The following is a 15,641-nucleotide window of genomic DNA, read 5'->3' as shown; positions in this document are numbered from 1 at the left end:
ATATGATAAACCCACAGCCAACATCATACTGAACAGCGAGAAGCTGAAATCTTTTCCTCTGAGATTGGGAACAAGACAGGGATGCCCACTCTCCCCACTGTTATTCAACATGGTACTGGAGGTCCTAGCCACGGCAATCAGACAAAACAAAGAAATACAAGGAATTCAGATTGGTAAAGAAGAAGTCAAACTATCACTATTTGCAGATGACATGATATTGTACATAAAAAACCCTAAAGACTCCACTGCAAAACTACTAAAACTAATATCAGAATTCAGCAAAGTTGCAGGATACAAAATTAACATACAGAAATCTGTAGCCTTCCTACACTAACAATGAACTAATAGAAAGAGAAATCAGGAAAACAATTCCATTCACAATAGCATCAAAAAGAGTAAATACCTAGGAATAAACCTAAATAAGGAAGTGAAAGACCTATACCCTGAAAACTACAAGATACTCTTAAGAGAAATTGAAGAGGTCACCAACAAATGGAAACTCATCCCATGCTCCTGGCTAGGAAGAATTAATATCATCAAAATGGCCATCTTGCCCAAAGCAATATACAGATTCGATGCAATCCCTATCAAACTACCAACAGCATTCTTCAATGAACTGGAACAAATAGTTCAAAAATTCATATGGAACTGTCAAAGACCCCAAATAGCCAGTGCAATCCTGAGAAGGAAGAATGAAGTGGGGGGAATCTCGCTCCCCAACTTCAAGCTCTACTACAAAGCCACAGTAATCAAGACAATTTGGTACTGGCGCAAGAACAGAGCCACAGACCAGTGGAACAGAATAGAGACTCCAGACATTAACCCAAACATATATGGCCCATTAATATATGATAAAGGAGCCATGGACATACAATGGGGAAATGACAGTCTCTTCAACAGATGGTGCTGGCAAAACTGGACAGCTACATGTAAGAGAATGAAACTGGATCACTGTCTAACCGCATACACAAAAGTAAACTCCAAATGGATCAAAGACCTGAATGTAAGTCATGAAACCATAAAACTCTTAGAAAAAAACATGGGCAAAAATCGCATGGACATAAACATGAGTGACTTCTTCATGAACATATCTCCCCAGGCAAGGGAAACAAAGGCAAAAATGAACAAGTGGGACTATATCAAGCTAAAAAGCCTCTGTACAGCAAAGGACACCATCAATAGAACAAAAAGGTAACCTACAGTATGGGAGAACATATTCATAAATGACAGATCCGATAAAGGATTGACATCCAAAATATATAAAGAGCTCACACACCTCAACAAACAAAAAGCAAATAATCCAATTAAAAAATGGGCAAAGGAGCTGAATAGACAGTTCTCTAAAGAAGAAATCCAGATGGCCAACAGGCACATGGAAAGATGCTCCACATCGCTAATCATCAGAGAAATGCAAATTAAAACCACAATGAGATATCACCTCACACCAGTATGGATTGCCATCATTGAAAAGACAGACAACAACAAATGTTGGTGAGGGTGTGGACAAAGGGGAACCCTCCTACACTGCTGGTGGGAATGTAAATTAGTTCAACCATTGTGGAAAGCAGTATGGAGGTTCCTCACAATGCTCAAAATAGAAATACCATTTGACCCAGGAATCCCACTTCTAGGAATTTACCCTAAGAATGCAGCACTCCAGTTTGAAAAAGACAGATGCACCCCTATGTTTATCGCTGCACTATTTACAGTAGCCAAGATATGGAAGCAACCTATATGTCCATCAGTAGATGAATGGATAAAGCAGTGGTACATATACACAATGGAGTATTACGCAGCCATAAGAAATAAACAGATCCTACCATTTGCAACAACATGGATGGAGCTAGAGGGTATTATGCTCAGTGAAATAAGCCAGGCGGAGAAAGACAAGTACCAAATGATTTCACTCGTATGTGGAGTACAAGAGCAAAGGAAAACTGAAGGAACAAAACAGCAGCAAAATCACAGAACCCAAGAATGGACTAATAGTTACCAAAGGGAAAGGGACTGGGGATGATGGTTGGGAAGGGAGGGATAATGGCAGGGATAAAGGAAGAGGGCATTATGTTTAGCATGTATAGTGTGTGGGGGGCACGGGGAGGGCTGTACAACACAGCGAAGACAAGTAGTGATTTTACAGCATCTTACTATGCAGATGGACAGTGACTGTGAAGGGGTATGTGGGGGGACCTTGGTGAAGGGGGAACCTAGTAAACATAATATTCTTTCTGTAATTGTATATTAATGATACCAAAATTTTAAAAAAAGCATATATGGGGACAGAGGTATTATGATATTCCAAAAAGAACTGAAAATTGATTTCTTGGGAAGTACAGAAATCAAACTGTCTCCTAGGATTCCATCAGCAGAAGCTCATGGAAGAGGCACGCAATGCAAGTTCTTCAGCTCCATTCTGTAATCTGCTTCCTTCTGTCATGACCAGTTCAACCTTTTAAGTTGTTCAATCCATACTTCTCAGAAATATTTAAGCATTTCTATACTGTTCAGTCATTCATCTATCTCAATTCAAATTTTAGCTATTTGGATCATAGATATAGCCCTTGTAGCCCCTTCCTCCAGGCTGGGAAGTTTTAATGCAAAAAAAGGAAAGGTTAACAGTGACAGTTAGATTTACTATCATCTAAACTGAAAATCTTCAGAATAAATTCTGAACTTAGAAAGTTTTCTATTTAGCCTCAATGCACCCTTAATTCTAATCTTTTGCGATTTCCCCCCAACACTCCACACAAACACTTATATTGCTTTTCAGGCTTAAACTTTTGTCTTGACTTTTTATTTGACTATTCCTGAAATGCTTATCTTTCTACCCAGAAAAATCTCTTTTACTGTAATATCTTCTGAATGAGCAAGAAAAATCAATTGCCACCTCCACTGGAATCCCTTGGAATTTACTCGTACTATTCATGTAGATGTTCATTGAGTGGCTACTGCACAGTTCACAGGTACCTCTGCCATGGTCTCATGACAGACCCATCCACAGAGGAATCACTAGAAGATAATTCCAGAGTGGGGTGTCCATTTTTGTGTTTTTCCTGTACTGCTCAAAACTTCAGTTTAAAAAATTGCTCTTCATTACTCCCATCTGCTTTTTCTCCATTTTCTCCTTCTAACAAACTCTTTGTCAAAGGTATTTACTAACTTTATCATAAGGTGCTGAAATGACTTGTGTCTAAGATCATTCAAGTTGCTATATGTAAAGCAAAAAAATTAAGGTCACAATTTGATTTATGATAGCATCACGAAATAAAATAAAATGCTTAGGAATAAATTAACCAAAGAGATGAAAGATCTGTACACTGAAAATTATCAGACATTGATTAAAGAATTGAGGACCCAAATAAATGGAGAGATATCCTGTGTTCTTGGATTGGAAGAATTAATAAATTAATAGCAAGTTTGCTGAAAGATGGTCAATTAATAAAAATTAATTATATTTCTCTATGCCAGTAGTGATAGAAAATATAATTTAACATAGGAGCCATTTTCAATAGAATAATAAATCATATAACTAGGAAAAATGCAATAAACAGTGCATAAAACTTTTACTTAGAAAACTAAAATGTGTGATAAAGAGAAATTAGGAATACATTATGGAAGACTAGATCATAAGCATGATTACAAACTGTCAATTCTCTCCAAGCTTATCTATATATTTATTCGACATCACAAATAAAATAGACTTGGGAGGTTGATTACAAAATTATATGACATGCAAAGATTAGAAAATAGCCAAGTTTTAATCCTGAAGAAACAGAAGAGAACAGTAGGACTACATAACTAGATCCAAAGATTTATTAAAGGGATAGTAAAGAAGGTGATACACTGGCCCAAAATTAGTTCAATAGATCTATAGAATAGAACAGAGCCTCAACCCAAACCAATTGTATGATTTATGACATTTATGTTGTATAATGTGGGAAAAAGGTAGGATTTTCAATAGAAGATGTTAAATCAGTTGAATTCTCATATGAAAAAAATATGATCTGGTACCATAAGCAAACACATTACAGGTGGATTATAAATCTAACTATAGGTGGTAAAATCAATAGTTTTCAAATCACTTCCTAATAGGACATCAAGCATTAATAATAAAGAATTGATATTTTGGGCCACATGAAATGAAGACCTTCTGTTTATCAAAAGATCCATTGGAAGTGTTAAAAGGCAAGCCACAGAATAGCTTTTGCCTTAAACATAACTGAAAAAGAAGTTTCACATAGAGTATATTAAAAATGCCTATGCACCAATAAGAAAGTCATATAGCTCAATTTTAAAATAATCAAAATTTTTCAACAGACAATGCTCAAAGAATGACTAAAAAAAAAAAAAAACGACCAGTAAACATATTAAAAGGTGCTCCACTTTACTAGCTATCATCAGGGAAATGGATATTAATATCATCCATGCAGAAGGGCTAACAGATAAAAGACAGGTAATAACTAGCTGGTGGTAAAGCATATGGATTGTTAATGAACTTCCGTTTTCTTGTTACTATTTTTCCTTCTATTGGTTTGAGAATTTTATACCCTATTTCTATTACCTTAGTGATGACCTTTTAAAGTTTCCCATTTTACAAGTTAAAGTTTTATGTGGGAGGGGTATGGGCAAGGAAGAGCAAATACATATCTCAATATGATTAAGATGGGAAAAATTATCCTGCAGAACAGTAAAATCTAATGAGAACTACATACTTAATACACTATGGTATTTGCACAAGAACGGGCAAGGGGGCCAATGGAAAAGAATAGATTGGGCAGAAATAAACTTGATTCTATTTAAAATGCTAGATGGGAAAAAAAATGAAAGGATAAAAGCTTATTCAAGAAATACTGCTGGATTAATTATTTTCCCATATAGGAAAAAACAAACAAACAAACATTTTCATTCTCCAAAAACTAAAATGAATGGATTAGACTTTAAACCTGAAAAATAAACTTTAAAAACTCTTGAAGAACTGTAAGAGGATAGCTTCATAACCTCAGGATAAGAAAGGATTTATTAGGTAATTGTAAAATTTACTGAGTGTAGTACAAGGAAATAATACATTTGAATTTATTGAGAACTTCTGTTGATGCAGATTTATCACAATGAAGTGCAAGCGACAACCCAAGTAACTGGCAATAATTGATATTCAGCTTATATAAAGAACTACTGCAAATCTATAGGTAAAAGACATAATCTAATAGAAAAAAGAGACAATTCATAGAGGAAAATTAATTGTTTTAAAATGACAAACATGTGAAAAAAGTTTAACCTCATTATTAATAAGGGAAAGTAAAATAAACATGCAATGGAATGCTATATTACACATGTAAGTTTGATAAAAATTTAGAATACTGGCAATATATAATGTGAGGATTTTGAATAAAATGGGACTTTCATTCTTACTCTAAATGTAAAATGCAATGACAGATTTGGAAACCATATACCATTATCATGTTTAACTACATGTAATTGCACTGTACTTAATGATCTATGAACAATAAAATTTCTTCCACATGTGAACTAAGAGATATGTTTGAGAATGTTCTTAGCAACATAATTCTTTAAAGTGAAAACTAGAAACTATCCAAATGTCATGGATAAGTTAATTTATAAGCAAGTAGTTGTTTAAACAAAGAATTATTAAACAGTTGTGGAAATGAATGTGTAAGATACAGCTGACAAAAATGATGTGAGTGATGAATAAAACCAAACACAATCAAGAAAAGTTCATATTTAGAATAAACTCAAAATTCTTTATCCTGACTTTCAATTTTTATATATTTTGGTCCCATCTGATATGATTCTTATGTATAATTCATTGATTGATTGATTTACTTTCTGTCTTCCCAAGTTGGTATTGAAATTCCATGAAAATGGAGATTTTTATCTGTCTTATTCAGAAGAGTGACTGATATTGAATGAATCAATATACTATTACATATAAGTTAATTATAGTTCATTTTTACACTACTGCAATCTATTTACTGCCCTTGCACCTTTGGATTTCTGAAGGTTTGTTGATGATTTACCTTGTATCTGCTCTCTCCTTCCTGTTTATTAAGAGAAAATTAATTTTGTTTACAGTGCTAATGTATGCAGAAAAATATCTAAATATATCAGCTTCCTTACAGAAATATGAGCAGATGCCCTACTTTTGGCCAATAGTAGGAGCAAAATTTCAGGTAAACATTTTCAAGAGGAGTAGACCCTACGACACATCACATGTATTTTTCCTGTCCTCTATGCTTTTCAGGCTGGTATATAGCAGAGAACCTATATACATTGAAGCTGGGCGATGGGGAGCTTGAGGACAATAGCCACACAGGCATGTGAACTAGGACAGAGAATTAGCCTTATCCCTGCTGCCAAGCCAGACTTGGGCTCCTACCTTTTTATAATATAAGAAAATTAACCACTCAGATCAGAGGGAGAAAGTATCTTGGAAAAGAAAAATATGTGTCAAAATTGAAAAAAAAAGCAATAGAATGATTGAAAGGTAAATTGATAAAATCTCCAAGAAAACAGAACAAAAAGTAATAAAGAGAAAGAGCAGAAAGGAAAAAAAATAGAAATAAGAGGACCATTCTGAAAAATTCAACATGTGGCTATTAAGATTTCCAAAAGAAAAAATCAATGTATGGTAATGCTCAGAAGAAAAATAAATTACCTAGATTTCAAAGACTTACATTTCTTAGTAATATATGAATGGAAACCTCCACCAGTGCACATTTCTTTTAAACTTCAAAAGACTGAACTTACATGACCATGAGTTTTGGCATGTAAGCTCACATCATTCAGCCACTCTCCTCATCTGCTCACATCTTCACTCCTGCAGTTTGTCTTTTCTTTTTTTTTTACCAAGTCTGAACCTGATAAACTCACAGTAAAAATACATATAAAAGTTTTATACTTTTTGTAACTGAGGCGTCAAGCAAAATATTGTAAAGTCTCCCTCTGTTTTTAAACCATTTTTTTTCAGCCAAATATTGGGAAAACCATGTGTGTATCATGTATGTGAATGCATACACATATACACAAACATGTATAGGTATGTGTATGTATGCAATATATATGCACATTTTTGTGTGTGCATATAATTACATATATTACACACATACATAGTACATGTGTATGCAGATATATATATAAGTAAATACACATATATGTATATTTACACACTAGTCTCATAAAAAGTCTTATTTTTAATGGTATTTGCACTTAGGTCTGTAAAAAACGATTCCATTTGTAATGCTACAAAAAATAAAATCTAACCTTATATTTTGCCAGAAAAATCTCCCTTATATACTCAATAAGGAGTATCTTGAAGAAAACATACTTTACCTTTCCAAGAAAACAGAACAAAAAGTAATAAAGAAAAAGAGCAGAAAGGAAAAAAATAGAAATAAGAGGACCATTCTGAGAAATTCAACATGTGGCTATTAGGATTTTCAAAAGAAAATATCAATGTATGGTAATACTCAGAAGAAAAATAAATTACCTAGATTTCAAAGACTTACATTTCTTAGTAATATATGAATGGACACCTCCACCAGTGCACATTTCTTAAATTTGCCAAAAACTTTTTTTTGATGTATTTAATAGTTAATGTAGTGTTTTTTAGCCTGGTTCTCAATTTTGACATCCCAGTATAATCATTTGGGAGCTTTTAGAAATCCTGATGCCCAGACTGACTGGCAGACCAATTCAGTATGAATCTGTGGGAGTGGGACCCAGGCATTCATATATGTTAAAACACATCCTATTATTCCAAAGTGCCAAGATCGAGAACTAGAAGGCCTGAGGTGGGTAGCATGGAGCATGAGAGGTGGTTTGTGTGTAATTAGAGGAAGAATTCTTCAATGGTAATTTACAATTCACAATAAGGCTGAACAATTCCCATCAAGTACCCCCTTAATCCCCACACACATATACACATACACACTCACACACACACACATTCATACTTGACTTGTAGTTTGTGAAAATAAGTATCTTCCTTTCACTAATATTCCAGTTGATTATCACATGCCAAGCAATACTATATCAGCATATCTCCCTTTAAATCTATCTGTCCTTTCCTCCAAGTTTCTTCATTTTAGTGTCAGCCACTCAACTCCATCTCGATCTCCATTTTTGTTTTACCTTTAAGATCAACCATTATTAACCCACAAACTTTAGTTGTTATAAACTCCTAAACTCAGGAATTACCTCCTCCCACCCCTCTTAGAAACAGTCCCAGTACCACCATATGCTAGAGCATATGCGAGATATATCTCATTGTCTGCCACCATCTGTGCAACCCCAAACAGTTCATTGAAATACTCACTCAAGAAAAAGCAGATCTTAGCAAAGAAGGGGAGGAGGAAAGAATGGAGAGACTTCCAGTTACAAGGAAAATCAAACTTTCTTCACACTGTTACACTAGTCTGAAAAATGCCTAAAACCACTATGTGTCCCCCTCCCAGTGTTTCCATCAACATAAGATACTCAACTCTATTTTATTTAACATAGTGAAAACCCTAAGACCTGAGTAAAGATGGCAATGTAGCACTATTGGCATTCCTGATTCATGTAGATTTCACATGACCAAGAATGGCTATTTGGGTGGAAACTCCTAGTGCCCATTAATTTCAGACCTTCAGAGAACTGAGCTTTTGGAGAACTCCTTCCAGTATGCAGCCAAGTTGAGAATGGAATGACAAGAACTTTACCAGGCAGCTTCTATGGAAGCCTGCTATATCTTAAAAGGCTGTAATTCATGAATATGAATATGATTTCCTATTAAGGAAGAATTCAGTTAATGTTGTTATATTTCAGGCACTGCTGTAATTGAATTACAGCCTATATCAAGCCTATGAGGTATTGATATTATCCTCATTTTCAGAGAAGGACTAATGTTCATAGAGGTTTAAGTGAAAAATGCAATTCTAGAAACTACAAAAAGGTTCTTCAGTATTATGGCATGCAGTGCTGCCCAACAAACCTAGATACATAATTTATGAATAGGGTATATTTCACTGTCAGGAACATTTCTTTGGCCATAACTCCAGGATGCTTCTGACCTGCACACTCCTGTCATCCTATGCATAAACTTTTCCACTAGGCTAGAAATCTGAAATAATCCTAAAAGGCCACTCATTGGATTATAAAGGGAAGAAGGGGGCAAGGAAGCAGGCTGTGCTTGTTCCCTGTGATCTTGGAACTTAATGTTTCTTATTTATGCCTCAGTTTTGACCAGATAATGCTGAAATGAGTGGACAAAGGATATTTTGGTTCCTCAACTTACTTTTTTTATAAACAACCTACAGTATATATCAAACCATCACACATGTTCAAATTCTTTGTAATTGGGATAATTGGCCCAATCGGTTATGATAATGATCATGATAATAACAATAAGAGCAACTGGTCTAAGCCTTTAAAATGTATTACCTCATTTAATCACACTAACCCTAAGTATGTTCTAATACTATACTTATATTATGGATGAAGATTTTGAGGCACTGAGGGGTCAAGTAACTTGTTTAATTTCATACAATTAGAGGAAATATCAGTTTATGGTCTGTTTTCCTCCAGTTTGTGATTTAATTGTTTCAGAGATCCAGCAGATCTAGTATTTGCTAAATAACAATTCTGCCTCCATTTTTCAGATTGTTGAGTATTTTGAGTAGTCTTCATTCATAGAATCCAAAATATTATCTATATTAAGTAGCCATTCTTAAAATTAGAGACTCTTTGAAGATAGAAGGACCATTAATCTCTCTGGGGAAGCCTTCACAAAAGACCACCTATTCCTTAACATACAAATGCCATATTTTCTCTTTCCTCTCTAACCAATAGAGTTTGATAGCAAACACTTCTAAAGTCCACTACTGAAATACACTGTGTCCCTAGGAAAGAATCTTATGATTCTTGGTTCCCAAATCTACCTGCACATCACTAAAAGAGACACATTTTACCAGAAATACAGATTCCTAAGTCCGATCCTAAACCTAATGAATCTGAATCTACAATTTTAAGCCTAAAGATATGTACTTTTAACCAGCTTTTCAAGTGATTGTAAGTCAGCCAGCCGAGCACTGATCTTATGGGTTTGAGAGAAATAAGTGCTCTTGGTTATCAAAATGCCATCTCCAGGCTGGAGCATCAGCATCATCTATAAATTTGGGATACAATTCATAACCACTGAATCAGAAACCTAGGCATGGAGCCCAGCAATCTTTTTCAGCAGCCTTGATATAATTCTGATACATGCTTCAGCTTGCGAGCCGTGGCATTGACCGATACTTCTTAAATAGAAATGTGCAAGTGGTTCACCTGCAGATGTTGTTAAAATGTAGATTCCGAACCTGCTGGTCTGCAGTGGAGCATGTGATTCTTCATTTTTAATATGCTCTTTGGTGATGCTAATCACTATGCTATACATGTGGTTATTTTAATATAATTTCATGAGATTATGATAGAGTTTTTCTCTAACCTATTTACACAGTAACATTATTAATATGTACTAACATTCTGGCTGTTACATACCACATGAGGGAAGGTGAAGAAAAAGACTGGATATTGAAGACACAAAACACACTTTACAGGAGCCAAAATGAAACTGTATATGTAAATAAATGAAAAATAATATTATGTTTTCTGAATAAACATGAACTTGCCCATTCATGGTAATGTGATAAATACTAATCTCTCTCATACTAATTTAGTTTTTATTTTATTGTTTTCCTGGATCAGTTATTAGTCTTTCAGTGTTTTCCCCATGTCTTTTCTTACCTGCATGGCGTAGCGGAGCAGTTTGCACATCATAAGAGCATTTTGATGTCAAAATTCGTTTCCACACGAAGTACTTTAGACTCATTGCTTCCATCTTGGTAGTTCACTCTGCTTGGCTTATGATATGTGCAGGTATCTGCTGTTGTTAATATCTATACAAAACCTCTAGATAGAAGTTCTACTTGCCCTGTAAACTTCTAATCAAATTCCTAAATCTCTCCCAGTCCACGAGCCTCTCAGCACTTTGGGGGCCCACTGATTCTCCACACCACGGCAGATGATGGAGATGCGGGGACAGCAGAGGTGCTGTCTCTCAGAAGGGCTATCAAAGCCCTTCTCTGAGTTCTGTCCCATTGAGAAGATTCCACCCTTGTCAGGGGCATTCTTCCAGTTACTTTGGTCACAGAGTTCCCAGTGGTGGAAGGGCAGAAACCACCTCTGTTTTGAAATTCCCAGAACTCTCAAAGGGCCTTTATTCTCAGGTGACGTGTAACAGAGGGCGTAGGATTTGCAGCTGTCTCATCTCAGAGACTTCAGCCTGCTTTCCTAGCACAGGCAAAGATTTGACTTGTTTTTGGGGGGTGAGGTTGGAAACTGTCTTTAAATTAGATCTCAGATTTACCTCTAATTACAATTGGCATTAATAAACCAATTTGCTCTAAATACCCACATTCTGACTTGATATTCTACTTCAAGATCTTTCAGATTTCAAAACAGAACTATTTTCTATTTTAATGAGTTGAGTTTAGTTCCAAGCCAATACTCTCCCTTTTGAGTTTTTAAAAGCCATTGTGAATTTGAACTCATTGCTCTTTCCTAGGCTATATCCACCATTTCCCTGAAGCAATAAGAGGCTTTGATCTAATGACCAGAGAGAAGTGCAGTGACATTAATAATTTTGGAAGGAGAAAAGCACCTTCTAAAGTCTCCAAATTTTATTCAGTTGCAATAGCACCATGTGGATGACTGCAGTTTATCAATCCGTAAGTAAAACCTTTCAATCATTTCAGTATACCTACAACAGTTCATAAAAAAACTACAAGATGCTTCCTTGAAATGGGCAAATCAATTATTTGAAAACACACAGCACACAAACTTGATTTAAGAGATTAATAAGTTATCTGCAAATTAATACAATGTAAATTATTTTTAAATCATAAAATTGTTTTATCCACAGTATTGCAATTCATCCTTGACATGTATAATCATGAGTATATTTACTTAAAAGAACAAAAAATCACATGGATTTATTCAGTTATTCAGTCAACAAATAGATTTTAATGCCTATATAACTGTTAGACGTGCTTTATAAACAATCTAAACATACAAAAATACATTCTAACCTTAACTCATATTAGGAGCTTATTTTGTTACAATAAAAAATGCTAATAGTATATTTCTGTAAAATGCTTTATAAACTTACAGTTAAACTATTTCAAACACTTAATGTTCCTTATGTTTCCAAGGATTTTTTTAAGGAAACCATTTTTTTTTTCCTCAATAAGAATTTCAACAAGTTCAGTCATTAAGAGGTTCTGTATGCATGGGTTTCCAATAGCTACAAAAGTTGGAGCTGTTATTTAAAGATCTAAATGCCAGTATAAAGTCCCAGAAAAATGTGAGAAACTATCCACTCATCAGGAGGAAACAGCACTGAAATAATATCTAATTCAGGAAGAGACTGGCAGCTGTGAGACTTCACCTTGTTGATCTCCAACTACAAGGCATGTAGCTGAGCCAAGGAATGCCCTGGAATCCATCTCTACACTAGATCAAAGGCCACACCTGCCATAGGCAGCTCCCAGCCAATACTGAGCACAGCAGATTCTTTACTGGGAGACAACGGGCTCTTCTGAAAGCCAACTTCCTTGAGGAATCCTGATGTCCTTAGCAACCATGCTTCTGTCTGTAGTAGTCTAGGACTTTTCCACCCAAACTTCCTTTTTACTTTACCTGGGGTCAGATTTGCATAGTGAGCAGCTGGTTATCTCAGTGTCCCAATTTCTTCCCCATTTCCTCTCATGGGTGTTTCTTCTAATAAAATCCTTGCACATTGATAAATTTTTGCTTCTCTAAGGACCTGGACTAGCACAGGGCTATGTGGGGACCTGTATCAATAACAACAGTTAAATATAATCTACAAAGAAAGAAATAAGCACTATATTGGGAGAAGAGGCAGTTGGACGCAGTAAACTTCAGAGGTCCAATTATTTTCAATATTATGTTTCCTTATTTCTTACATGCATGTGATAGTGTTCCTTTAGGGTGGTATTGTATGGTAAAGATTCAGATTGTGTTTCAGTATGAGACTAAACAAAAAATAAAACTGATCACTCATTGTTTGGAGGAGTGGTCCACTCTGGGTCCTGGATATCCCTGTAAATTTTTGCTGAGAGCTCACTACTGCAAGACGTATTCTTCTGATACTGAGTAGTTTCCATAGCTAGTCACATAGGCAACTAAGTAGGTCAAGACTAAGCAAAAACAAATGCTCTCTGCCTGCAGGGAGGAGAACTGGCTTGTTTGCTGCTCGCAAGAATGTTTATGCTAGCTCAAAACATGGGTGAACCTAGAGGGCATTAGGCTAATTGAAATATACCAGGCACAGAAGGAAAAATACTGCATGATCTCGCTTACATGTGATATATACAAAAACAAACTCATAGAAGCAGAGAATGGAATGGTGGCAGCCTGGGGCCCAGCGGTAGGGGAAATGGGGAGAGTTGATCAAAGAACACAAAGTTTCAATTATGCAGAACAAATAAAGTCTAGAAATCTATTGTGTAGTATGATGGCTATAGTTAATACTGCATTTTATACTTGAAATCTGCTAAGGGAAGAGATTTTAAATAGTCTCACCACAAAAATTAAAAGCTATATGAGGTAATGTGTTAATGAACTTGACTGTAGTAATCATTTCACAATGCATACATATATCAAAATATCATATTGTACATCATAAATATATACAATTTGTATTTGTCAATTATTTCTCAGTAAAGCTGGAAAAAAGTATTGGGCCCTTAACCCTGGTTTCTTCTCCTGTATGGTATCCTGACTCTGTAGGTATCATCTGTCCCTTTTTTGTGGGTAACTATGTCTGTATGGTATCCTGACTCTGTAGGTATCATCTGTCCACTTTCTTGTGGGTAACTCTGTCTGTTGTCTGCTTCAAGAGTCTCGTGTCTTCTGTCATCATCTACACATTGTGGCAGACTAAACATCACTTTGCAAGTAGAGTAAAATTCATACCCTTCTCAGCTGGTAACACTCACTACTTCTCCCTGTGTTCCCTTTTTTAGTGATTGAGTACTATTCACCCTACAAAGAAGAAAATTTCTAAAATATCTAAGAACAGTAATTAAAGTCCAGTGCAGTGTATAAAGGAAATCAAGAGAACATTCTTTTTCTTAAATCAGAAAACAGTTTTAATTAACTCAATGTAACTGGCTAGTATTCATTAAGGACTCATCCTATAGGATTTAATGTGAAATGTTTCATGTTCAGGTTACAGTTAGAAGAATAATAATCATGCATTTAAAAAATTATACTAGCTTGAATATAACATCAGTTAATGAGCTGCCTTTTTCATTCCAATGGTTTCATTCCAAAGTTGTAATTTACATTTATTAATTATTTGGGACAAATTATAATTTAAAAGGTTTGTACAAACGCCACTTAACTGTTCAGCTCTTGAGTATATTTTGTATGAGCATAGAATCCTGGATATGTGTGCATAAATGCCTGTGCAATAACTTCACAAAACAAAGTGCATTACATAATTATACTCTTCCTACTGGCTCTTGGCCCATCTTGGTTAAGCATCCAAATGTCCAGATGTTTCATGAAATGTTCAGATAGCTGAAGATTACTTATAAAAATATCTGTGCCAACTGAAAAATTAATGTTTCTTCCAATATCTAAGGAACATTTGCTAATGACTTCAGAATAGAACTGAACTCTGGACTAAAAGTAGAAATATCAGGGATGTAGAATTTTTAATTTTTTTAAGATACTGTTATACAAAATCATAAAACCAAAACTTCATTATTTAAAGTATATGATTTTTTAAAATACACAAATATTAGACCATGTTGAGGAATTATTCTTTTTTCCTTTTATATCATCTCTAGTTTAAATATACCATGAAATTAAAAAGTCTCCTGCGTCCCAGATATACCATTCATACATTATTAATGATATATTAGTAGCATTCCATGATGCATGCTATATGACACTTCTATTCTGAAGAAATGATTCTGATATTTTACAGCTCAACATTTATTCATGGGGAAAGAAGATTAAAGTAACTCTTATTTTATATTGCCTTCCATTTTTTGTCCTTTCTATGCAAATATTTGACTCTTAAAATATATCAGAGATTAAAAAATATGAACCTTACCAAATAGTACCTTAAGTGCTCTTTTGAATGACTTCAGTCTGTAAATGGATTACCAGCAAGGGCCCCATGTCATCAATACAAAATTACTATCAAAAATTAAAATGAAAAAATCAGGAAAATTTCATTGGTATGACAGAGCCAAAAGTATTAGCTAATTGTTTTAAAAATTTCAAAATGGAGATTATGAGTTTTATAGCAAATATTCACCAGTTTAGTGACTGTTGCTCATCTCATAAATATTGAGAAGCAAACTGGTTTTATTGAAAAGAACTAGTGGTGTCTCTGATTTTTGCTTTTCATTATTCACATTCCTTTTGTGCTTTTTGATACGGCCACATTTCACATTATATATAAAATGTGAAATTGCTAAAATTCAGAAAATCTGAAATTGCTAAAATTGAGAAAATGTCTCTATATACTGAAGTGAAGCATTAAATTGAAAAATAAAGGGACTCTG

The 15,641-nt window shown here is 34.7% G+C and overlaps 1 protein-coding gene across 1 annotated transcript in view; it reads right to left on the bottom strand.

Moving 5' to 3' along the window:
* The window catches only part of LOC130679658 (uncharacterized), a 202,457-nt gene that overhangs the window by 36,420 nt on the left and 150,396 nt on the right, over positions 1-15,641 (bottom strand). The gene's annotated exons all lie outside the window — the stretch shown is intronic.

The sequence above is a fragment of the Manis pentadactyla genome, chromosome 11 (genome assembly GCF_030020395.1).
Source record: "Manis pentadactyla isolate mManPen7 chromosome 11, mManPen7.hap1, whole genome shotgun sequence".
NCBI lineage: Eukaryota > Metazoa > Chordata > Mammalia > Pholidota > Manidae > Manis > Manis pentadactyla.
Note: the sequence above shows the minus strand (reverse complement) of the source record. Positions and strands in the feature narration are given on the sequence as shown.